This window comes from Quercus lobata, chromosome 9 (genome assembly GCF_001633185.2).
Source record: "Quercus lobata isolate SW786 chromosome 9, ValleyOak3.0 Primary Assembly, whole genome shotgun sequence".
In the NCBI taxonomy this organism is placed as follows: Eukaryota; Viridiplantae; Streptophyta; class Magnoliopsida; order Fagales; family Fagaceae; genus Quercus; species Quercus lobata.
In genome coordinates this window covers 50,632,406-50,658,063 of record NC_044912.1, presented here as the reverse complement: position 1 = coordinate 50,658,063, position 25,658 = coordinate 50,632,406, and positions in this window count along the sequence as shown.

Below are 25,658 nucleotides of genomic sequence, written 5' to 3'. Positions count from 1 at the left end.
AAGGGTTGGAATTGATTTATTAATAAGGGTTATGTTAACGAGTGTCCTTAGGGTACTTATTAATAATCAATTTTAAGAAAGTTTTGATATCACTTTTATGGGAAATGAAAAAAGTTGTCAAAATATTAATTACTTTTTTTTTTCATTTCCCATAAAAATTTTCTTTAAATAGATTATTAATGAGTGCCCTAAGCGCACTCGTTAGCATTTTCCTATTAATAAATCATGTTTACCTTTAACCATTGATTTGATACATATTTCTTGATGTGTCTAATTTATTTAAAAAGAATTTTTCTAGATGGCCCACCAAATCCCCTTTATTGTTTATTCTTAATTCATTCTTGAAGTTTTCTATAGAGAAAAGTCTTTTTAGGTACGTTTGAATATCGCTTATTTTACTGAAAATTAAAAATTAAAAATAATAAAAAATTAATAAAAAGTTACTGTTCACACGTGGGTTACTGTTCATATAACTTGGTACACTATTCATGTAAAAAAAAAGGGGGGCTGAAATGCAAAACATCCAAATGTGGACGTGATCCAAATGCTCACTTAAACTAAAAGATCAAGTTGATTATGCTGAGTGTAGACACCCCATTTTACAACTTGCATTTAACTAACCGGTAGATCTTCAGATTTGTGATACAAAACAAATCTTGATATTCTACAGATCATAATGGTATGTCATGGGTTTTGATCGGATCACCTGATCAAAAGTTATCATACAAACAATTTTCAATGATCATGGCTTGCCTACACGATGGGCCTGATCGCGTCATGTTCTAAACACTTCATTTTGATTGGTTCTCACAAGAATTAATTTAAAATTAATCAAGTGTGATTTTTGAATGGATTTCATTTATTTCATTTTTTTAAGAAAATAATAAAATTTTTTTTTTTATGGCATCTTATCTGCTCTTTTAAAAAAAATTCCAGAGATATGATACATGAAAAATTCAAAAAAAAAGAAAAAGGAAAAATGCTCAAAAAACGTCATTATCTTCAGCAGTAACTTGAATCGCATTTTTGGTCAGAGAAAAATTGAAATTTGGATTTCTCTATTTCTATAAAAGTTGTAGAGAATTAAATTTCCTTTCAAAAAACATCAATCGCGAATCAATTGGAATTTTGAGCAGCAAGTTATGGCCAAAATACGAAACAGGTGCAGAAGACAACACAAATTCAGCATTATCTTCAATTTTCTCTCAAAATTTCAAGTGAGTTCAACGTCAAATCTGTTCAAGCCTATCTAATAGACTTATCCTTTCCCTTTGCTTCAGAAGAAATATTTTTGAAAAATAAAATGGGTAAAGAAACAGATACAGCCTATGAAAAAATTCAAAAATGCTCAAAAGACGTTACTATTTTCAGCAGCAATTTGAAACACATTTTTGGCATGGATAACTTTAAAATTTGGCTTTCTCTATTTCTGAAAAAGTTGTAGATAATTGAATTTCCTTTCAAAAAAAACCCATCTTGAATCAATTGGAATTTTGAGCGGAAAATTGGAGCAAAAATACGAAGCAGGTGCAGAATCATTTCAAAATTTGAATGGGGATCAACACCAAATCCGTCCCTAGCTCATTTAAACAGGTTATCTCCTCCCTTAGTTTCAGAAGAAAGCTAATAACTTAGCTTTAAAGCTAAGCCATCCCTTCCCCTATAAATAGAGAGGACCTCTTCCATTCTTTGGACCCCGAATTCCCTCTAGAGAGCTAGTGAGAAAGCAGAAAAAAAGCTATTGAGCAACCATTGTTCTTACTTTGGTTGTAGTTGAGTACTTCATTGCTTTCTCCTTAGCCCTTTAGATGATCATTTCCCCTTTTAATTTATGCTGGTAAGTAGTTAACTTTTTTTTTATTCTTTATACATGCTAGAATAAATGCTTACAAATCATTATTCACTTCTTTTATGCTATGCTTGGATGAACATGCCTATGTTTTATTTGGTTTTCTCTTACATGCTTAGTTGAACATTTCTAGGCCAATACACAATTTTCTTTTGAATGCTTAGATGAGCACTTCTAGGCTAAAACACAACTTTCTCTTTAATACTTAGATGAACATGTCTAGGTAATTGTTTTACATTTTTAAATGCTTGAACAAACATGTCAAAGTATTTTGATTTTGCCTAGATAAACATGTCTAGGGTTTTTCTTTTACTTCTCTTCATAATTGCTTGGATGATCAAATATGCTTAAAGGTTGTATTTTTATTTGCTTCTCTTTGCAATTATGTTGATGTCAAATCACATGACAATTTTGTTTTCCCTCACATGCTTAGATGAACATGTCTAGGCTAGGAATTCTTTATTTATATTGATCTCTTGGATGAACATGCCATTACCTTCATTTTTTTGTTATCTAACAAGTTTTATTTTATTTTATTTCTCTTCATGTCAAATTCCTCTAGCATATATTTATTTACACTTCTTGCAAATCACATGTTTATATGACATATTCTTTGTATTTGTTTGACATGACATGACATTGGCCACCTTAACCTAGGAGACCGGTTTTACCGGGCGAGATGGGTGCTTAATCCCTTCCCATCTCGTAAATTAGCCTCCGAACCAAGATCAAGGGTTCTAGACAATTTTTTTTGTATATACAATTTTACCTTTTTTAGAATGTAACTAGGAAATAAAGCAATGTAATTTACTTTTCTTAGATTGTACCTAGGACAAAAAGCATTGTAAATTTTTGTTACAAAATTCGATGTAAATTGTCATATACATTAATACAACAGAAGTATTTTTCATTAAAGGTTTTCTTGTTTTTCCTTTTTAAATTAAATAAGTGGCGACTCCATGTAAAACCCTCGATCTAGGGGGGAGCACATTTTACACTGAGTCACTTTGGTTGGACATGAAAAAATGATGTCTCCCTTATTTTGATTTGTGTTCATCTTAGATTTTTTTTTTTTTTTTTCCTTCAGTAATTTATTGTTTGCTCTTTCATCAGTTTAAAGGGTTTATATTCTATTTTCATTCTTGCTTTTTCCTATCTATCTTCCACGCAAATATGGTTGTCTAGTTGAATCTCCTCCCTTAAATAGTTAAATTCCTGATGGGTCTTGATGTTTGTCTTTGTGGTATTCTTGTGAGGCTTCTTGTATTCCTTTCTCTCTTTTTTTGGGGCAAATTACAATAAACTCACTTGTGGTTTGACTCATTTTCACCTTACCTACCTGTGGTTTAAAACTTAACACTTTGCCTACTTGTGTTTAACTCTGTTTGGTCTCTGTTACCTACCTCAGTTAAAAACATGGTTAAATAAGTATTTTTACTTATATTTTGTCTCTCCCCTCCAAAACATAAAAATAACAAAAATATACAAAGAAACAAGATCAAAAGGGGGATTTCGAAAAGAAACTAAAAAGATAAACCTGGTATCAATTTTCATATGCTTCATCCTCTCTCTCAGAGTCTCAGACTCTCATGGTCTCTCAAACTCCCATCCCATCATCTCTCTCTCAAACTCCCATCATCCCTTTCTTTCTCTCTCTCAAACTGAAATCTATGATTTCTCTTTCTCCTCTCTTCTCTCTTTGTGGCGTTGAGTAGACCAATTGAGCATTATAGCAAAAATCCAGCTAACCCAGTGTTATGGAGGTTGATCAGATGAAGAACCAACAACACCTAGAGTTGAGGAGGTCAATCGGACTACACCATTTTTATGGGTTTTTTTTTTTTGCTTTTAGGCTGTGGGTTTGATCTGATTTTGGCTTGCTTATGGTGGTTGATCTAATTTTGGTGGTGTTGTGGCTTATGGCTTGCAATGGTTGTGGATTGTGGGGTGATCAGTGGTGGTGGTGGCTTTTGATGGTGGTTGCATTGGTTGTAGATGAATGTGAGAGAGAGGACAACAAAGAGAGGATTAGATTTGTGGTGTTGTGTAACAATCTAATAAAGAATTTGGGAGTTTTGAATGCGATAAGTAGTTGAAGTTAGGATTAGGTTGTCTTGTTTGATTTTTGATTTTGTGTTTAAAATGTCTGGGAAAGAACAACGGGCAGAAAATGTTGAAAGTTTCAAATCTGCATTCAAAGATTAACAAGATTAACTCTACTAGAAAAGGCCAAAAGCCAAAATTGATGAACCAATGAAAGGAGATGGATTTTGTTCAATACCAACAACTATGTGGTTCAACATCCTTTCCAATTATGTTTTGAATTTTTGTGTCATTTGCAGGAACATCCTTTCCTATTATGTTTTGAATTTTTGTATCATTTGCTCCTGCAAATGAATTGTAACTTCAAGTGTTTTTAAAGACATGCCCGTCTTTGTTTCTTTCATTTTTTAAGCATTCTTTCCCACTTTTTTTTTCTTCTGCAACATTTCCAAGTATGCCATTTTCTACTATGGCATGGAGATCTTCCAAACAGTAAATTCAACTTCCCTGCCCAAGCTCTTTCACACAATTTGATTTGTAATTGTTTGGAATTTTATAAGTAATGTTCATTTTTGGTTTTTGAAAAAAGTTCAAACTCTAACCTTTTTATTCATGTTATGTTATGTTTTGGAGGTAAAAGTTGTTTTTTAATGAAAAACCCAAAGGTGGGTAACTGAGACCAAACGGAGCTAAATACAGGTAGGCGAAGTGTTAAGTTTTAAACTACGGGTAAGCAAGATGAAAAAGGGCCAACATGATTGCACCAACACAACTTGAAACCCAAAGTCCATAGCCCAAATCCTATCTCATAAGCCTATGCCCACAACCCATCCACTATCTAACCCAAACCCCACTGTCCATACCAAACTGAACTTTCAACCCACAACCTGAAACTTCCATTCAGTAGCCTAGTACCCAAAAAAAAAAAAAAAAAAAAAAAAAAATCCTAGTACAACCGCGACCACACAACCAGCCCTTACCCAACCCAATACTGCTTCTCGGGTGAGATCTCTCCAACTGCCCCTGGAATTCTCTACTTTAAGAATGCATTGGTCTATCAGAGATGTTATGTTCATAAACATAAGAAATTGTCTCTTTGCTAATAATTGCCTAATATAGATTCTAAAAAAAATAATATTAAATTCTTAATATTGGAATATATATTTCGATTGTAACTTTTTCTTAGATTTTAATCTAGGGCCTAATTCATGTAATGTCGTAGTTATTTTCAATGAAATGTATATTTCATCATATCAATAAAAATGATCTTTTATTTATATGATTTTCTTATTTCTCAATTAAAAAAACTTGCTAAAAATAAAATAAATATATATAGAGACAAAACTGTTTGTTTCTCAGGAAAAAAATTCAAATCAAAGTAAATATCATTCTTCAAATTACATTTCCGAAACAAAAATGAAACTAAGCGACGAAACTCATTCACTTCAATTAAACCAATATTAAAAAAAAAAAAAAATTGCTTGTTAAAAAAACAAAGAGAGAGAAGAATGGCAAAGGCTAATAGTTTGAACATCAAGAGATTCATGATTCAGTGTCCATGAAAGTTCACTATTTTGCAAAGCTTTTTTTTGCTTTGCTTTTGCTTTGATGTGTAGATTTTTGATAATCGACTATGTGGAAACTGTGAAGTGTGATTTGGGATTTGGGATTTTTATCTAAGTGTTTGCTATTGCTCTCTCACTTTGAGTTTGATGATGAGTCTCCCATCGTATCTGAGAGAGAGAGAGAGAGAGAGAGAGACTCTCACAATTTTCCACGTGAGCACAATATTTAAAATTATTTTTGTCTAGTCCAAACTTAACAAGGAATGAAACTCTATCTCTCTAACAAATCCAACTTAAACTCAAACTCATCATTATCATTTTTTTTAAATTAAAATTATTTTTGTTTAATTCAAACTTAACAAGGAGTGAAACTCTATCTCTCTAACAAGTCCAACTTAAACTCAAACTCAAACTCAAACGTTGATAATTTATCTCTAAATTTGTAAAGTTAATCATGAACACTATAAAAGCAATGCAAACCCCAATATTTTTTTTAAAGCCGAGTGGAGATATGAGCTCTTTTTATGTTATTTTCTTCTCCTCTACTTTGTTAATATATATATATATATAATGGTTTTTCATGTATTTTTTAAAAAGTAATTTTCGTACATGAACCACCAAACTCTCTTCAGCCGTTTTTTACAAGATAAAAAGCTTGCAACAATTGAAATTATTTTTTTGAGTGTAACCCATATATTTCTCTATTGTTTAATCATATATTTTTTGGTTTTTTCAATAATTTCTAAGCAGTGAATCATTTAATTTTTTAATATTTTTTGGTTTTTCCGAAGTTTTAATATCTGAAATTTTGAGTTTTTTTTTTTTTTGTAATATCTGAAAATGTCTGACAAATATTTTGTAAGCCATTACCTGTTCAAGCAAGGAGTAATTATCAACAATGAGTAATTATTATCTTTTCTCTTAAAATATAAAAAAGAACGAAGTAATTAACAACCTCTAAGAAAAATGTGAACAAAACTTTTACTTATTTATTTTAAGGGTTTTTTACACTTTATGTCCCATCTGTTGCTAAAGCAATGTGTAAAGTTAATTAAAAAAAATTATCCCAAAAAAAGAAGAAGTAAAGTTAGTTAAAATTATTCGTACATTTGCAATTTGCACCTTGATCTTCAATATTTAACAATAAATACAATTTTATGAGATTAATATACAATGTCCCTCCATTGTTTAAAGTAGTATCTAAATTAACAGATAAGTATAGGTTCCAATTAGTTCAATTTGTAAAATCTCTGATGATTGAATAAGAGATTTGAGATTCAATCTCTGCTTACATAAAAAATGGATTGGTGTCTTAGTTTGATTATAAAGAGCTACTATCATTAGGAGTGGACACTATACACTGAAACTTTCTATAAAGAAGAAAAAAAAGAAAAAGAAAAAGATAAGTACTCTTCCTGAACATGCGAGTATTTGTAACATATACTTTTATATTATAAAATTTTTGCAACTAGCATCTAATTTAGTAATTCTAAGATTAATCTAACAACTAATATAATAGTTTAGACACTAATTTGGGTGGGTGGAAATTTTAATATTGAAATAGAGTGTTATAACTTGATTGCAATATTTTGTAATTTATGATACACATCATAAATACGTAATCTTCTTCTTCTTTTTTTTTTTTTTTTTTAATTATAAAATTTCAACCTAGCCCACTCCATAATAATTTCTCTTATCATTAAGTTAAGACATGAAACGATTTTTTGTGTAGATGGCATTCGAACCCTAGATTTTTTACTTGACAACAAGAGATTTTACCAATTGAGTTAATTAGAACTTAAAATACACCATCTATTTTAATATGTATATCTATAATTCTATATTATTGAAAGCATAAAACTTTTTTATATTCACTTTTCAAATGGTTGAAAATACACACATTACTTTAAAAACTTGTAAACACTACATCTAAAATTTAAAACAAATTTCTCATGTTCCTCACTTTTTTTGCATTAGAATGACTACTTATAATTACTTGTATTAAAAAAATATATTTTATACAATTTAAATAGAAGTTAAATATGAAGAAGTTCTTCTAACTTCTTACACTATTATGATTATAGGAAAAAAAAAAAAATTTGCGCTAAAAATGGCCATGAACCTCTAAACTGTCCAGAACAGTTCTTATTCTGCGTGGTTTTTCCAGCCTTAAAGAAAGAACATGGCAGGGATATGACACCGTTGACCTAACCTTGTCCCGACTCATTGCCATATTTACTTTTCACGTAGAGTATAGTGTATAATTAAGCTAATAAAATGGGCCAATTGACATCTACTTTCATATATGAATTTTAATGGGGACTCAAATGGGCTTTAGTTTCTTTTTAAATATATGAAAAAGCCCATATATGAATTTTAATGGAGACTCAAATGGGCTTTAATTTCTTTATGGGTTATTTGTTGACAAATGCTAAAGTTGTATCTCGGAGATGGAAACACGAACTTAAGGAGGTTTTGTTATTTCCTTCAAGAAACACGATTTTGCATTTTACTTAAAAATGTTGTTTTGGGCATGATTTCAGAGTGGATCATGTTTGGACTTGACTTTGACTTTTTGGATTAAGGAAGATGCCAGGAAATTGTCATGAAAACGCAAGAGAATTGGGTGTAGTTTTATGCTGCGTTTTCTTTTGTTTTATGGCGTTTTACACTGCCTTTTCTTTTGTTGTTCCTTCTTCTATTTTAACGGAGAAAGAAAGACACACTTATTGTATTATAGAAAGTAAAAACCTTACCTTTTTAGGTAATGAAAATAAAAAATAAATATATTTTAATAATTTTTAAATTAGTAATCTGGCTAAGTTTGGATACCTAAAAACTCCCCTTTGAGCATTTACGTCATAGGTATTAAAAATAGTTAAAATGCTATTTTAACACCAAAAGTACTTTAAAAACCACTACATTAAAGGTGTCAAATCTATAATTTTTTAATACTTAAGCTGTGTTTGGCAACATATAAAATAACTTCTGAGTGTAAAATATTTTTAATTGAATATATTTTACAGAAAGGAAAACATTTTCATCTGTTTGGTTGTGTTCTAGTTTCCAATGTTTGGTTCCCCAATGTAAAACATTTTCTAGAGAAAATGTCAAAAAATACCTATAATACAATTGTAGTATAATTTTCAATGATTGATTGATCAAATCTATGGATCAGTTATAGTTTTCAATTTCTGACATACAAAAACAAATCAATTGCAACCCAAGCACAAATCATTGTTATTACCTCAACCAAATCATGAAAAAATAAAAATAAAAAAACACTACACTATAAATGGGAACAACCTCATAAAAACCTAGATCTTAAGATCTCAATTAGAGGATGTGGGTCTTGAGGGAAAAGAAATGAGGAAGATGGGTCGGTGGTGGAAAAGGGATGGGTCGGTGGAGGTTGGTTAGGGGAGGAAGAGGGATGGGTCGGGGGAGGAAGAGAGAAGTGCCCAAACTACCTTTATCAGCGGCAGGGCTTGTAGGCACGACGATGGAGCCGTGGGTTGGTGGCTAGTTTTGGGCTTCACTGACGATGCCTTTCTCCTTCCTTTGGCTTGGGCATGACGTGAATGATGAGAGTGTGAGTAAGGAGAGAAATTTTGTGAGGAGTGGAAATGATTTGAAGGTAGTTTCAAAGTGTAAAACTTTTTACACTTTAAGGGGGGGTATTTTACAGTCAACTGAATGTATTTTCAATTTGACCGTAATTTCTTGAGATGCCAAACACCATCAGTGGTGTAAAACATTTTATAAAGACCAATTACTGTCGAATCAAACACAACCTTAGCTACAATAAACTGTCATCTATAGCAATTTACTATAGCTAGATGATAAATACAAAAAATGTTATTTAAATGAAAGTTAGAGAGAGAAACTTGAGTGGTAAAAGAAAAAAGAAAAAATAAAAGAATATTTAAATAAAATGGTAAAAGAATAGAGTATATGATGTTATGTGTATTGTATAAAGAATAGAGTATATGCTAGAAGCTAAATTTTTAGCACTTTTGATGTGAATACTTAATGAGTTTTAAAATAAGAAGCTAAACCCATTTTTAAATTCCCAAACTACTACTATTAAGATTAGTTGGGTCAAGAAAAACTGAAAACCCCAAAAAACTAGACCCATTACTTTAATCAAGTCAAGCTTTGTAATTTAAATGATGTGATTTTACTTTGTATGTATGTTGGGTTTGGTTTGACCCATGATTCGCCCACTTTATTTTGGTACAAGTCTGTTTGTTATATGCCGAGGAATAAAAAGTCTCTTTTTTTTTTTCTTTTCTTTTTTTGAGCTTTTTTTTCATATGTGCTTGTGATGTCTACTAGGCCTATTAAGATTTTTGAATGATTTTTTTTCTCTCGATAAACTAAAATCAAGTCTTAATAATAATAATAATAAAAGTAGTTACGCTCAATCTTTTGAGATTTGAGAGATTTACACTCTACCTTAAATTTGAAGAGAAAAAACATTTTTCCCTCTATTAATATCCGTTTGATCAAAATTTGTCAAATTGATATTAAAAATGTTGTGCATTGACCTGCCATTTGCTTAATGAAATATTTCCAAAATTATTCTCACTTCTTATAATTAAAATTCATTGTTTTGAATTTTTAATTAAAAAATATTTTTAAATATTTTGAACGGTTTTTGTTTTTTTGTTTTTTGTTTTTCCAACATATTGAAGAGAGATTTGTTGTTGCAAAGATTTGTTGTTGCAATTCTTTTGGTGCTTGTTAAACTTTATATTTTAATTATAAATTTATTAGTTACATTATGACTAATCATGATTAAACTTTGTTAAAGAAAATTTTATAAAAATTTAAAATATTCTATTACTAACATAAACAAAAGATAAAAATGTTATTTTTTTTTTCAAATATAAAGCAACAGGAGTGTTTTTTCTCTTAAAATTTAGGGTGTATTGTTATTTCCTTAAAACTCAAAAGAGAATATTGTAATTACGCAAAAAAAATTAAAATTAAAATCACTATATTTTCAACAATCGAGCCGGAGTAATTATTATCTTTTCCCACCCTTAAAGAAAGAACATGATAAGTACAGGACACTCATGATTTGACCCTGTCCCATCTCGTTGCTATCCTTACTTTTCATGTAGATATAGTCTAGTTATGACTAAGTTAATAGAATGGGCTAATTGACATCTACTTTCATTTCCATTTGAACTAATTTCTTAATGTGGTATTATTATCTTGGATGGAAGAAAAAGCCCATATATGAATTTTAATGGAGACTCAAATGGGCTTTGGTTCCTTTATGGGTTATTGTCTTGGATAGAAGAAAAGGCCGATATATATATATATATATATATGAATTTTAATGGAGACTCAAATGGGCTTTAATTTCTTTATGGGTTTTTTGTTGACAAATGCTAAAAGTTGTATCATGGAGATGGAAACACAAACTTAAAGAGTATTCACAGTCACAAAGTTAAAAAATTTAGCTAGTACTTTATTTATTTTAATAATTTATTTTATATTACACTTAATTTTAACACATTAAAATAATCCTAGTCTTATCACACGCACTCCGCACATATTATGAGGCTCTTTTTCTTATTTTGAGTTTAATATATTTTTTCAATATGAATTTATCTATTGTTAGTGAAGTTACACATGAAGAAATTTTTTAAAAAAAAACTAAAAATTTATGATTTGAAATAGAGTAAACTATTGGTTTAGTGTGAACTAGTTTTTAAGAAAAAATGTATTAAACTTGCATGGGATATATTTAAATAGAGAGTATGTTAATTTTTAGGAAAAAAGTTTCTCTAATAGTTTTTTTTTTTTTTTGAATTTTGTTGAATTACAATTTTAACCTTTTTTTTTCAAGAATAAAGAGTATCTAATTAAATTAGGGATATTTTTGAAATTTTTTAAAGTCAAAACTAACTTTTTAAATCCCCTTAATCCGTAGAGATAAAAAATACAATAAAATAATATATCTCTCGTATAACCATTACCCACATCCTATGAATCGGAACCCCAAGAACTACCGTCACCGACCCACATCCTGCGAATCGGAACCCCAAGAACCACAAGCACCAACCCACGAACCCTCCTACTCCTCCTAGACTTTGATTCTAGATTAGCAACCCACAACTTGCAACCTACCGCCAGCCACCATCATCACTACCACCGGGAAAAAAAAAACCCACAAAACCCATAACCACCACACCTACAACCAGCCACAAAACCCATCACAATAACACCCACAACCAACCACAAAACCCATTACCACCACACCCACAATTGGCACAAAACCCATCACCACCACAAAAGTGTGAAAAAACTTGAAAGAAAGAAAAAATAAATAAAAGAAAGAGAGGGTGATATTTTTGGCCATAGCTTAAAAAAAAAAAAAAAAAAAAAAGAAAGAAAGGAGGAGGAGGTAGGCAGAGATCTGGAGGAGAAGAAATGAGAAGAATTTTGGAGAAGAAAGAGAGAAAAATGGGAGAGAAACAGATGGTCAGTCGTAGGAGAAATTCTTAGCTAGTCCGGGACTACAACTTCATCTTGCTGACCTTGTAGTCTAGACCAACTAAAATGAGACACCTAAGACAAAGTGCTGATATCATTTAACAAGAAACCAAGTCAGCAATAGAGTTAAAACCCGCCCCTTTCTTTCTCAAAACTCTCACTTTCTCTTTCTCTCTCTCAACCCAGCCAAGGTTGCTGCCACAATCACCTTTACGCGAAGCCGCACCAACTAGTGTCATGGCTTCTTTCCCCAACGATTCCTTTTGCTCTTCTCTCAACCCCAACTGCATTGTCGTCGACGCAACTGCCCAGTAAGTTTTCTGTTTTTCTCTCTCTGTCATTTTTTTAATTGATTTATTTTAATGAGCTCTGTTTGGTTGCTGGAAAAAAAAAAAAAAATAAGCTTTTTTTTGTGTGATTCGTGGATTGTGTTGATTTGTTCTCTTTCAAAAGCTATGGCATTTATGGGTTTTTCAGATTGTTTGGGTCTGTGGTCTGCTTGGCTTTTATTCTCGAGTTGTACTCTGTAGCCTATAACAGTACAGTCATGTTTAATTTGAGCTCTTATAATGATGTTTCAATTTTGAATGAAAAGATCACCGTAATATTATATGATGGAAAATGGAAAAACCCATATGACTTGCATGAGTTAAGGAAAAAGACATGAAATTAAAACATATAATAAAAGAACGAGTATTTTTTTTAAGCACCTATCACGATTAGGAACCTTGAGTGCATTGTCTCTTTTTTAAAAAGTCGTAGTTGTGCACCATCTGAGAACTTAGTGCATTGTCTACAGAATAATTAGCTCTACTTGTGCCAAATAATCGTTGAACAAAAATAAAGGTTTTTTCTTTCAAAAGGTAATCATTAGGTGTACAGTGTACTACTATTCTATTACTATATTCCATCTTTGAGTAATTTTTTAGTTTTTGTGTTGAGGATTTTTTTTTTTTTTTTTTTTGGGTGTAGGCTGTAGGGTGTGGTACTGTGGTTTTGGTAGTTTTCCCACTACAATATGAATGTTGCACATCTTCAAATGGGCTCTTGATTTTGCCAAGGATGTGCTCATAGACAAGGCTGTTTCTTCTATTATTCCCCTTCAAGTACCTCATATTCAGACGTTTGTGAAAATCCAACTTGTTGGCAAAGTCCATACTTTTCTTCCAAATACGTCAATTTATCATGTTGATATTGCTTCTTCATATGCTAAAATTGGAGAGAGGCATTATCTTAGTTGCTTTTGGTGCCACTGCAAATTTGAGCATAACTTGACAGTATTCTTAAAGCATTTGGTTGGTTTGAATTGCAATTACAGATAATGGGGGTGCATCCATTCAAGTATACAACTAGGATTTTTATTTGGTTTCGGCTCTAATTCAAGTAAATGATAGATAAATTGCTGAATTATGGTAGATATAGTTTTTCTTTTGTTGGGTTGCCTTTTTCATGGTACTTGCAGTCTGTTTTAAACCAAGCTTGGAATAAGGGCTTTTCTTATAAAAAAGGTGTGGGTTGTGTGGATTACTAGAAAAGTGCTTATAGCAACTATGATTTAATTTCCAGTCGAATTGTTGGTCTATTTCACTTGAAACCAAATGAATCTTTTTTTGCTAGTAAATAAAGGATTGGTCTTCTAGGATGTTACTGTGCTGATTGAAATTTGTTTTTTAACATTGCAAGATGATGGAGCCCTAGCCAAGCTACATTGCTAGAAAAGATTTTGAAGCATTCATTAGGGATTGAAGTCATTTATCTTGAAGTTAATGGGACCAATTTTTAGTTTTACTGAAGCTTTAAATTTGATATATGTATTGTCCAATTTTGACACTTAGTGTCTTTGTGTATTTATACAAAACCATTACAAGGATGTATGGTACAAACCAAGATAATGTAAGAAAATGCAGTTATTCTTTTCTTAATATTTCAATAACTACAATGATGTTTGTGATTTATCTTTTGAAATGTTATGAAGCCAATTTTTATGATGAGGAGTGGCATTCTGAAATTGGTGCTCAATTACTATTTTTGATTAATGAAATTGAAGCTCAACTGCAAAACCTTGATGCTAAATGGTAAAATTAGAAGAAGTACATTGTGAAGTATAATTTTTGCTTTTCACATTATTAGTAAAATTCATTTTGGAAATGATAATCTTTACTTTAAAGGGTGGAATATGAGAGGAGTTTTGAGAAGGTGCCAACCTCAATTAAAGCTAATCCAAGCAAAGCAATGCAAGCAGTCTAGAAGTCATTCTTAATAAAAATATGCTAGAGGCAAAAAATAAATAAATAAATAGAGAATCTGTGAAGATTGAATAACCAAGGATAGAGACAATGGGTAGAAGATGCAGAATTTTGCCAGGAATACCTTCTAGCTGTATAACCTCATCTTTCAAGAATTGTGCATGTCTTGCAAGTGTATAAGGTCCATAATTCACATATCTGCATGTATGCTCAGAGGACCAGATTCTTAACTGACTTACTAGGTGTCTTATATCCTCTATGATATGACCAATAGCTAAGGATGCTATTTGCATTTGCAATAAGCATCAACCACAAGTTTAAAGGGCACAATTTTGTAGAGCTTAAGATGTTGTCTTTACTCCTTTAAGTTTATAAGCCTTGAAATTATGCATTGTATAGAAGTTGCAAAAAGATCAAAATTGTACTATAATGTAATTACAGTTTGAACTTGGAACCAAATCACCAATTGTACACGTGCTATTTTATGATTAGGCCTAATTAAAGTTTCTGTTATTTGGAACTCATGGAACAACTTTGTAGCTTTCCTTTCTTAATTTCTCTTGTAAAAATGGAACATCACATGGCATGTAGTGCTTGGTTTCTCTAGGCATCATTATTTGAAGAGACAAAGCTAACATGAAAAATTTTGTTTATTCAACAAATGGTCTAAAAATTAAGTTCCAGTTACCTCAAAAAAAAAAAGGAGTTGGTGAAGAATTGTTTTCACAAGCTCAACAATGAGCTATTACAATCTCTATAAGAAACATAACTTAACAAATACCAAAAATATGTACATGACATGTCACTTGTTTCAAACTAAAAAGAAGTTAACATGTCTTAGGATTACTTCTTTTGGGTCCATCAACAGGAAAACAAGAGCCTTCTAAGGGGGATCCATACTATTGATCAGAAGGAAGAGAGGTTCAGCGCAAGATGTCCCCACAGGTTGATCTGACCCCTTGTTTCGACCTCAATCTTAGGTAGTGGTCATGCAAGACAGGATACATGATTTCAATCCATCATGAATGCTTCAAATGCTTTTTTGGCGATGTAGCTTAGCCGGGGCTTTATCATCTTGTAACTTTGAAAAAGAAATTTCAATTAGTACAGGAACATCCTGGAAGACAACCCTCTATTTACTTGCAAAAATTCTATATGTTCATTTGGTTTCAAGTGAAATAGACTAACAATTTGATTGGAACTTGAAACATAGTTATAAGCACTCTTATTGTACCACACACAACCCATACCTTTTGAGATTAGAACAGCTCCTATTTCAAGCTTGGCTAAAAACAAATGGCAAATACTTTGAAAGAGGCAAGCCAATAGAAGAAAAACTATTTCTACCATAATTTAACAATTCATCCATCATTAACTGCAATTAAAGTAGAAGTAGAAAGGTGAAAAAATGATAAGCAATCAGTGGAGCAACAAGAATATAACGCACATTCCTTGAAAATAGTTGCAAAGCATACACTATGCCTATGCTTGTAAATTTGCCAAAAACTAAAATTGGTGAAGTATTCTCTTACCCTCTAATCTCTTCAGGCCTAAGTATTTGTAAACACGTGCCCAAAAAAATAAAAGGGATTCTCAGGCCAATACCTTAAAAAAAAGTAGGTAGAGAATTTAAGCCAATACTAAAAGAAAAAAGGAAGGCATGGGAGTTCAAAAGTTCATGTGACTAAAAACTCAAATTATAGCGTATTGAATGAATAAGAGCTAAAAACGCCATGTTTTTTTCTTATCGTCTTTTGAAGAAACTATGAGAACAACAGTTGGAAGATAAAAACTAAATTGGCACTACCTGGCTCAGTGACATCAACTATGGAAACAAGCATTTTCACAAACACCTTTAAGGCAATCTTTCAATAGGAAGCTCGTATGGACTAAGCCCATCCATTTAAACTTTGATTTACAATCTTAACACAAATTCAATAAACTACAAACATCAAATACGGGACCTAATTTGTACTTATCACACACCCTTAGACCATTTCGAAGCATATCCATAAGCCATATTTTATTCCCTGTGAATATGAGATTATGTTACCATCAAAAGCATTCAATTAAATGATTGTTCATTGAAAAAAGAAGAAGAAAAAATGACAAATTAACAATGACCCAAGTGACCAAACAACCATAAAAACAAAACCAAAGAGAATAAGAAGATGGGACATGCAGTTCAAGTAGACCGAATCTCAACCAAGCATAGACCATTTTGCTTAGGGGTGGTAAAATAAGCCCAAACTCGTTTGCCCACCCAAACCCACCCAAACCCACCCACTCTAATTAAATCCAAACCCACCCAACTATTAGTTGGATTAAATGAGCATCAATCCAATTAAACCCATTGATAATTGGGTTTTAACTAAAAACGCATTGAACCCCATTTAACCCAATAACAATATATCCAAACTCAACCCAGCCCTTCCCACCCAAAAAAAAAAAAAAACCCAGCCTTTACCTCAAACGTTTCAGGGTTAAGTTTTCATTTTCCCCCTCACTTTCTCAGCCTCCAATCACTCATCGGTAAAGCTTCGAATCTTGGATTTGGACCTTCTGGTTCGACAACCAGTCCAAACCCAAACAAGGTGCGGCATGGGGCACCGCTCTTCGCAAGGTCTACACCTTCGACGCTGTCGAAGATTTCTGGTGGTACCTTTCTAACCTTCCTCAATTCCCTAATTTATTCATGTTTTTGTGTCTATTACTATGATTCTTGATCTGGGTTCCTCTTCATCTTTGCCCTCTTTTGTTTTTGTATGTGTTAAGAATAGAAATATAGCTTGCTTTTCGAGGCTTTTCATTTTTTAAAGATCTAGAACAATACTGGGTTTTGTATTAATTTCAATTGCCTGAACTTTTGTTTGGTAATTTAAATCTATGAAAGTAGTTAGTAGATGTCAAATTTCTTTCACATTTCCAAATTTTATAGATATGTAAATGCATTACAAGGTATGAGTTTGCTTGTTTGAGATTCAATTGCAAGGTTTATTAGATTAATCTTTCTTCTTGTTGGTATTATTGTTTTAGTTTCTCATGAGGTATATTTTTGTGAATAAGTTGCTTTGATTGAGCTTTTAAGAAGATGTGATGCATTGGTTAATTTAGCCACATGGTTGAAATTAATTGGGACCTAAGGAACGGGATTTTTGTTGCTGCCTGTTTGAAATTTTGAGCATTCCATGGTTGAATGTATGATCAAATTTTAGATAATACTATATACTAAAAAGTAGAGGGGTGAGGTTCTTGGATCAAAACTATAACTGGGTATGTGTGTAATTTACTAATAAAGAAAGAGTTTTGAAAACCCATCTTTGTGCTAAGCTAACCTACCAAAAATGTAAACTTTACCCAACATAAAGAACCCCAACAAATTTTATAACAAATAAACAAAAATAGAAGTAGCAGAACAAGTGTTTGTAAGAAAAACCGAGAGTTTGGTCCATTTCTTTACTGGATCAACAACCCATATTTCTTGCGCTTTTTGTTTCAATTATGTGCTTCATTAAGTAATAAAACTTCATTTAGTAAAAATAATAACTTGTATACGCATATGTAATACTACCAATCAAAAGCATATTTATTACTTTACATTTGATTATTCATCATTAAGATGGCATGTATTATTATTTGTAGTAGACTGCTATACCTACAAAGATAGTATTGGAAATGAGCCTAGAAGGTGGGTTAAATTGGTATTGTCTGAAGAACGTTATTGAACAATTTCTTATTCACAGCTCAACTAGCTTGAATTTTCAAGACATAAAACATCGAGGCAAGTAGAAATTTTTTCCGGATTGGATTGTTTAGCTTTTGAGCCAAAGCAACAGGTTATTTGAATGGTTCCTTTTTCCAAGCCAATGTCAAGTAGCTTGATTTACCTTTTGAGCCAAGCAGTAGATATACCCTATTAAAAAAGATATATATATATATATATATATCCACTTCCAAACAAATCTGAAATCTCTGTCGGATTAGTAGAGACCAAGTAGGATTTCTTATTTTTCACAAAAAGATATGTCCTCATCAATTACATTGATGCTGTCTTTATATTTTAGATTGTTAGAGGCTTATTTTATAACAATTATTGCTATGGAAAAATCTTTCTCTACTACGAATATTAAGAAATTTAATAATTCTTTTAGAAATCTAATTATTAATATAATTATGTGAATCACATTGGGGTGCCCACACAAACACATATAGTTAGTATATTTTGGGATACTCTTAATACGGTCATAATGTGGAAAAAGTAATGTAGGTTCATGTAGGTGCGGCAGAATGACATACCTTACTAATTATTATCAAAAAAATGATGTATCACTATCATCTATAGCTTAAAGATAAAAACAAAATAAATTAAATTAAACCAATATTTTTCATGCATAGCATGAAATGAAACCAGGGCAAAAAGACTAGAGGTGCAATATAAGAGGGTTTGTTTAATGTTTCGGGGGTATTTTGGTAATTTTTAGGTTTCGAGGAAACTTTGGTTTTTTTTTTTAGGTTTCTAGGGTATTTTGGTTATTTTTTAGGTTTCGGAGGTATTTTGGTAATTTTTTGGATTTCGGGAGTATTTTGGTCATTTTTTGGGCTTCAGGGGGGTACTTTGGTAATTTTTAGGCTTCGGGGCTATTTTGGTCATTTTTTGGGTTTCGGAGGTATTTTGATAATTTTTAGGCTTCGAGGGTATTTTGGTCATTTTTTGGGTTTTAGCGGTATTTTGGTTATTTTTAGGTTTCAGGGATATTTTGGTAATTTTTTGGGTTTCAGGGATATTTTGGTAATTTTTGGGTTTTAGGGGTATTTTAGTCATTTTTTGGGTTTCGGGAGTACTTTGGTCATTTTTAGGCTTCAAGGGTATTTTTGGTTTTTTGTTTTTGGATTTCGAAGGTACTTTGGTCATTTTTTGGGTTTCGAGGATATTATGGTAATTTTTAGGTTTTGGAAGTATTTTGGTCATTTTTTGGGTTTCGGAGGTATTCTGGTCATTTTTGGGGTTTTATGGGTATTTTAGTCATTTTTTTAAGATTTTAGAGTACTTTGGTCATTTTCACTTTAGTGACATTTTGGTAATTTTGATAATTGGGTAAGAGCATCCGCATCAGATGTGGTAAATGTGCCAAATGCCAAATACTTGGCACATTTGCCACATCAATCACAAAAATGGAAGTTTATCAAATGTTCCAAATCCCAAAAATTATGCAACACGGCTACAGTATCGTCTCAAATATGAGACGGTACGGACAGATGTTACAAAATTTTTTACAGTTTTTTATTCTCTTTTCTCTCTCCTCTCTCTTCATTTTTTTTCTTTTCTCTTCTCTCTCACCGGTTCCCTTTCTCTTCTCCCTGTATTATCTCTGTACTCGTCTCTCAAGATCTTCGACCAGTTCGGGATGTTCACTGACAGTGATGACGACGTAGCTCCGACGACGACAGTGCGCTCCGCCAGCGAGGGCTTGGAGGACAGCTTCTTGGAAACGCACGCCGATCTCTCTCACCCTCTGTAGCCGCCACCGCTGATCTCGCCTAGCCGCCATCAATATCACTCAGCCACGCTCGATCTCGTCGATCTCACTCACGGGCCGACCTCACCCCAAGGCCGCCGTCGATCTCACCCTCTTCCCTCTCCTCTCTATCCGCCTTTCACTCTGCCTTTCTTTGGTTTTTTTTTTTTTTTTTGCTGCAATTTGGGTTGATCTGATATTGGTGAGAAATTGTGGTGGTTGGTTTGTAATAGAGATGGGTTGTAGTGGTGGTGATGGTGGGTATTTGTGTTTGTTTTTTAAATTATAGGCTGCAGGTGGTGATTCAGTTGATCTGGGTGGTGGTGGGCTGTGGGCTATGGTCGGTGACAGTGGCAGTGGTGGTGGGCTGTGGTGGTGATGGCCGGTGGTGGCTGTCGGTGTTGTTGCCGCAATGGATATTTGTGGCTGGTGGTTGTACCGTTGATGTTATTGCTGTTGTTGATGATAATGGGAGAGGGGATAATATATTATTTTAATGTGTAGTAAATATTATTTTAATGTATAGAATTGAATAATAAAACATCTAATAAATGGGATGTTGTAAAATGATGTGGTAAAATAATAAAATAGGTCTTTAATGTGGCAAAATGGCATAATTTTTGCCACATCTGCTGTGGATGCTCTAATTGGGTGGGTTGGGGTTTACCCATAATAATTGGGTTTGGGTTGGATTTGGGTTAAAAGCAATTAGTTAAATGGGTTTTAATGGGTAAATGAGTTTTATATATCCAACCCAATTATGCTTACCCCAATCCCACCCATTTGCTACCCCTAGTTTGTTTTGCTGCACAAGAGTGAGAGGGGAAATTCTTAGCTTGCTGACCTAGTAGATCTCATTGAGCTTGGGCCTAAAGTGAGCAATCTAAAAGCGGAAGGAGGAGAGGTGGTCTAGAGATAGAGCAGATTCTTGGAGTTTGATGCACAATGAAAAATGAAATTTGAAAGTTGGAATTTTGAGTAGAGGTGTGCGTGGGTTGGGTCGAGTCGGGTTAAGGTGATTTTTTGACCCAACCCACCATAGTAGGTTAAAAAAAAAATTCAACTCAACTCATCACATAAGTCCAACCCAACCCAACTCAACTCACCCGGATCGGGTTAGGTCGAGTTGAACCCATGGGTTGGACAATTTTTTTTATTACTATTATTATTAAATTGAGCAAAAAAATATATAAATATAAATATATTAAAAAAATCCTAAAGATTAGTATCAATGTAACTCCTTAAAGGCAAACAACTTCAATAACTAAACAACAATAGTAATTTACTAAGGTTTATACAAACTAATTGGCTTTTATATAATATAGGAAGAGCTAGTTGTTTAAAAAAATTTATTAATTATATAATATATTTTAAATCTATATTAAATATATGGGTGAGTTGGGTCGGGTTTGAAATTTTATGATCCAAGCCCAACCCGACCCACCATCAAAAAAAATTTTGTAACCTAACCCAACCCACCAAACCCTAAAAACTGACTTGACCCGACGGGTTGGGTTGGGTTGGGTCGAGTCAGTTTTGGCAAGTTGGCAGGTTGGTTGCACACCCCTAGTTTTGAGACTGAAAACTTTCAATAACTTGCCTAATTCACTTCTAAATTTTGATTTTGCCTTTCAGATTGAGATTTGATTTTTATGGTGTTAACAGACGTTAAGTGGGTGTTGCTTTTTATCTGATGTGGCACAAAAGTAAGCAAATTTTAGTGAGGTGTCTTGAATCTATTGACTGGGACTACAAGGTCAACTTGGTGACCTTGTAGTCCTGAACTAGCTAAGAATTTCCTGAGTCGAAGAAGAAAGAGAGAAGAAAAAAAAGAGAGAAAAGAAATATTTTTTAATGAGAAAAGGACAGAGAAAGATATAAATAATATTTTTTATGAGTTTGGAGCTACAGTGAGCTGTTATTTTTGGCAACCCACCGTAGCTTTGTTGCTATTTTTTTTAGATTATAGCAACTTTGTTATAACTTGCATTTTGGTGTTTTAGTTGCTAAAATAGTATTACAACAATTATACCACATTTGCTGTAAATGCTCTTAAAGGAGGTTTTGTTATTTCCTTCAGGAAACACAATTTTGCATTTTACTTAAAAAGGTTGTTTTGGACATGATTTCAGAGTGGAAATCATGTTTGTAAATACGTCTTTAGCACTTGAACTCGTGTTTTGAAAATGCAACATTTTAAAATCACTAGATACCAAATATTATATAAAAATTTGCATTTTCAATAATAAATATTTATAAAAAGAAACATTAATTTACAAAATTCTCCTATTTCTACTAGTACCTTTTTACTACCCACTCCTCTTGTGTTAAGACATATGGCAACCCCATTGATCTTCTTACAAAAATTGTTGGGTAAATTTCATTAAAATAGTCTCTACTATGAAGTGATGATAAAAAATGCTAATATAGTTAACGACCAAAATAAAATATTATATAAATGCCATGTAGGCTGCCGTGTGTATCGCCACATCAACATAAACTTAAAAAAAGAAACTAGATAATGTTCAAAATTGGGATCAAAATCCCTTAAAAAAACCGATTTCACACACACACGGACACTACAAGAAAGGTGAGCCGTAGACTTTGTCATTGCCACCAGTCTTCAACGAATGATTAAAACAACAAGAGTAACACGACAACCACAAAGTTACGACGAAGATCTAGGTCTCATTAAGTGCGATCATTTTTATATGTTTCATATTTTCCTTTTAATGTCATTCATCTTTGGTTAAAAACTCTATCAATTGTGTTTTGTCTCTTTGTGGAATTGTTGGCATGATTTATTTTTTTTAAAACAAAGTTCTCTAAATTAAAATATTATTTATTAAAACTTATTATTTAAATATATATTAAAGATCAATATTTTTATTGAACTTTCCTATGTATTTTGGCAAGTGTTCATTTTAATTTTCTTAATGTTGATGTCAAATAAGTCATTTACTCACCTAAGTAAATAATCTCATAATCATTATTATTGAATGTTTTTGTGTGTAAGCATGGATTACAACCTAGTATCATATAGAGAGAGAAGTCAGATTTGGTTTGGGATAGAAATTTATGTGTATCTCTTTTCTATATATTAAGAGGCTCAAGAAAGTCTGTTATCGCCATTTCTACTTCCTAAAATATCCCCAATATGTTATTCTTTGGATAAAAAAAAATCAGGGTATAAAAGTAATTATGAAAATAATTATTAATCCAATAACAAAAATACTTTCACTTTTCAAAGTGAGATAATGTCATTTACAAAATTTAACCTTGAATAATTGACTCCCACTCTTCAATCACTACACACAAATGTCCCACTATGCAAATACTAACTTCCCACTAAATCAAAATCTCCCACGATCACTCACTACTTTTGCATCTCTCTCTCTCTCTCTCTCTTCTACTCTTCTCTCTATGTTGGATTGTGAGTTGTGTCACTCCACCTTAAAACCAAATGGTGATGAGGAAGACACACTCAAATCTTTTATGACTTTTGACATCACACCACACGAGATAATTTTAAAGTGATTGTAGGGAGTCAAATTGTGGTTCCCCCAACAATCTCTCCAGCATAATAACACTCTCGTGACTCGAACCCATGACCTTGGCTCGGATACCATTTGTCAGATTGTGAGCTATGTCATTCCACTTCAAAACTAATTGGTGATAAGGAAGACATACTCAAATCTTTTATGGCCTTCGACATTACACCACACGGGCCTGTTTTTAGAGTAGTTGTAGGAAGTCAAATGTGGTTCCCCCAACACTCTATTCCAAATATATTTATTCTATTCCTATTTAAGAATTAAGGTTTAATTTTTACTTTTCCACATTTCCCTTTCTTTTTTTTTTGGGTTTTTCCTATTTTTTTCATCAATTTAACTATATTTCTAAATGAAAACTAAAACTTTGAAAACATGCAACAGGAATCAAAGGAGAAATGCATGCAAGGTTAGTAATGCAAAACTTGATTTAACTATAACATATATTTTTTTATGCTGATGTGTTGTTGGTCCTTTTCCATTTAGCTTTTTCAAACTGAATAGAAAGGACATGCTATTAATGAAAAAACCCAAAAAGTATGATCTTTTTTCAACAAAAGAGAAATTCATTTGTGCTAACGTATTACTAAGAAATTCAGCTGCTTACCTTGGGTATACATGCGGTTAAAAAATGGCACCTAAAGTTGCAGTCTCATGTAACGCTGAATAAAAAGATATGTTCAAATTTATTTATTTATTTTTAATAAAAGAGTGTTATTGAAATTATAGTAAACTACATATTCATGATTATGTCTTTCTTATGTTTGTTTCCGCTACTCGATCATTTATTACTTGAGAAACAACTTTCTCATTACTTAAATGAAAAAAAAAAAAAAATGATAAGCATCATTGTTAGACCTTTTTTAATTCTTTGGTGCGAGAAGAATCATTGTTGGATCTAATAGATGGTTTTTTTTTTTTTTTTTTTTTTTTTTTTTTTTTTTTTTTCTGAGAATTAATAGATAGTCTTAAGTAAATGACAAATGAATGTAAGTTTTTTAGGCTTGTAGTTTCACACTTTCATATATGACTTTAGTCTTGAACAATGTTGAAATTTTGAATATGTTGAAAAACTTATTATTTTTTATTATGTCGAAAAAGTATTATGTATTAAATGATATCACGTTCATTTGGATCAAAATACAATAAATGAGAGACACGTATGCAAAAATAACTACCCACTAACACATGTCTTTCATTTATTAGCGGTGTAGTTATTTTTTGTAAATATATCTCTCGATTATTGGATTTTGATACCGCTGACATAGTATCATTTGGTACCAAATACTTTCTCTTACTATCTCATTGCATGTTGTACACTTGTCTAAAGTGGGTTGTTACTCTCTCTCTCTCTCTCAAAAAATGTAAAAATTTTCCATTCTTAGAACTTCTCATGAACTATTGAGTTTTTGAGTGTGATGAGAGATTGGAGTGATTGTTGGAACTTCCCTTCTTAATTAAAAATTTCAATAGCTAACTAGTCTCATCACATGCGTTCTTTGATACTTTTTTTTTTAGGGTTTAGTGTCATAATTTTCAATTCATTCTAATTTGAGGTTTACATATATGTTCGATCATATTATGCATTTGCGAACTACTAATTTGAGGTTTACACACCTGACTATATCAATAGTTCGCAAATGCATAATATGATCGAACATGAGTATAAACCTCAAATTGGGATGAATAGAAAATTATGACACTAAACTCAAACAAAAAAAAGAGCCTTAGAGCACGCATGGAGCACATGTGATGAGACTTACGTTTATTCTTGATTTGTGTTACAGTTTGGTTTTCTTCACATTTTGGAATTTTTTATTTATTTATATTTTTTAACATTATCCATTTTTTAAAAAGTTTATATTGATGTGGCAGTACATGTGGCATAAAAATAATATTTTATTTTAGCTGTTAGTTAACTCAGCATTTTTCATCCATCATTTAATGGCAAAAACTATTTCGACACAATACCAAAATATTCAAGACTAAACTAACACGTTCAAAACGTAGGGACTAAATTGACACATAGTATAAAGGTTAGGAACTAAATTCATAATTTACCCAAAAAATTTATATCAAGAATGAGAAAATAATAAAATATGATGAGAAATAGTTATTAGGAATTTAGGAGACGGGATGGGATAAAAGATGAAATGTCTCACAATAGCAAAATCATTTACAAATAACTAATTAACTATATGACTCTGGCAAGTGAAGGTTGAAGCTAGCATAGGTCGCTCAAGAAAGACTTGAGCTACCTGTTCTACATAACATTCACTCACGATATTCTTACACAAAAATTTAAATAAAGAATAATAATACAATATAAAATATGATTCGAAATGGTTATTACAACAACACATGATGGAATAAAAATA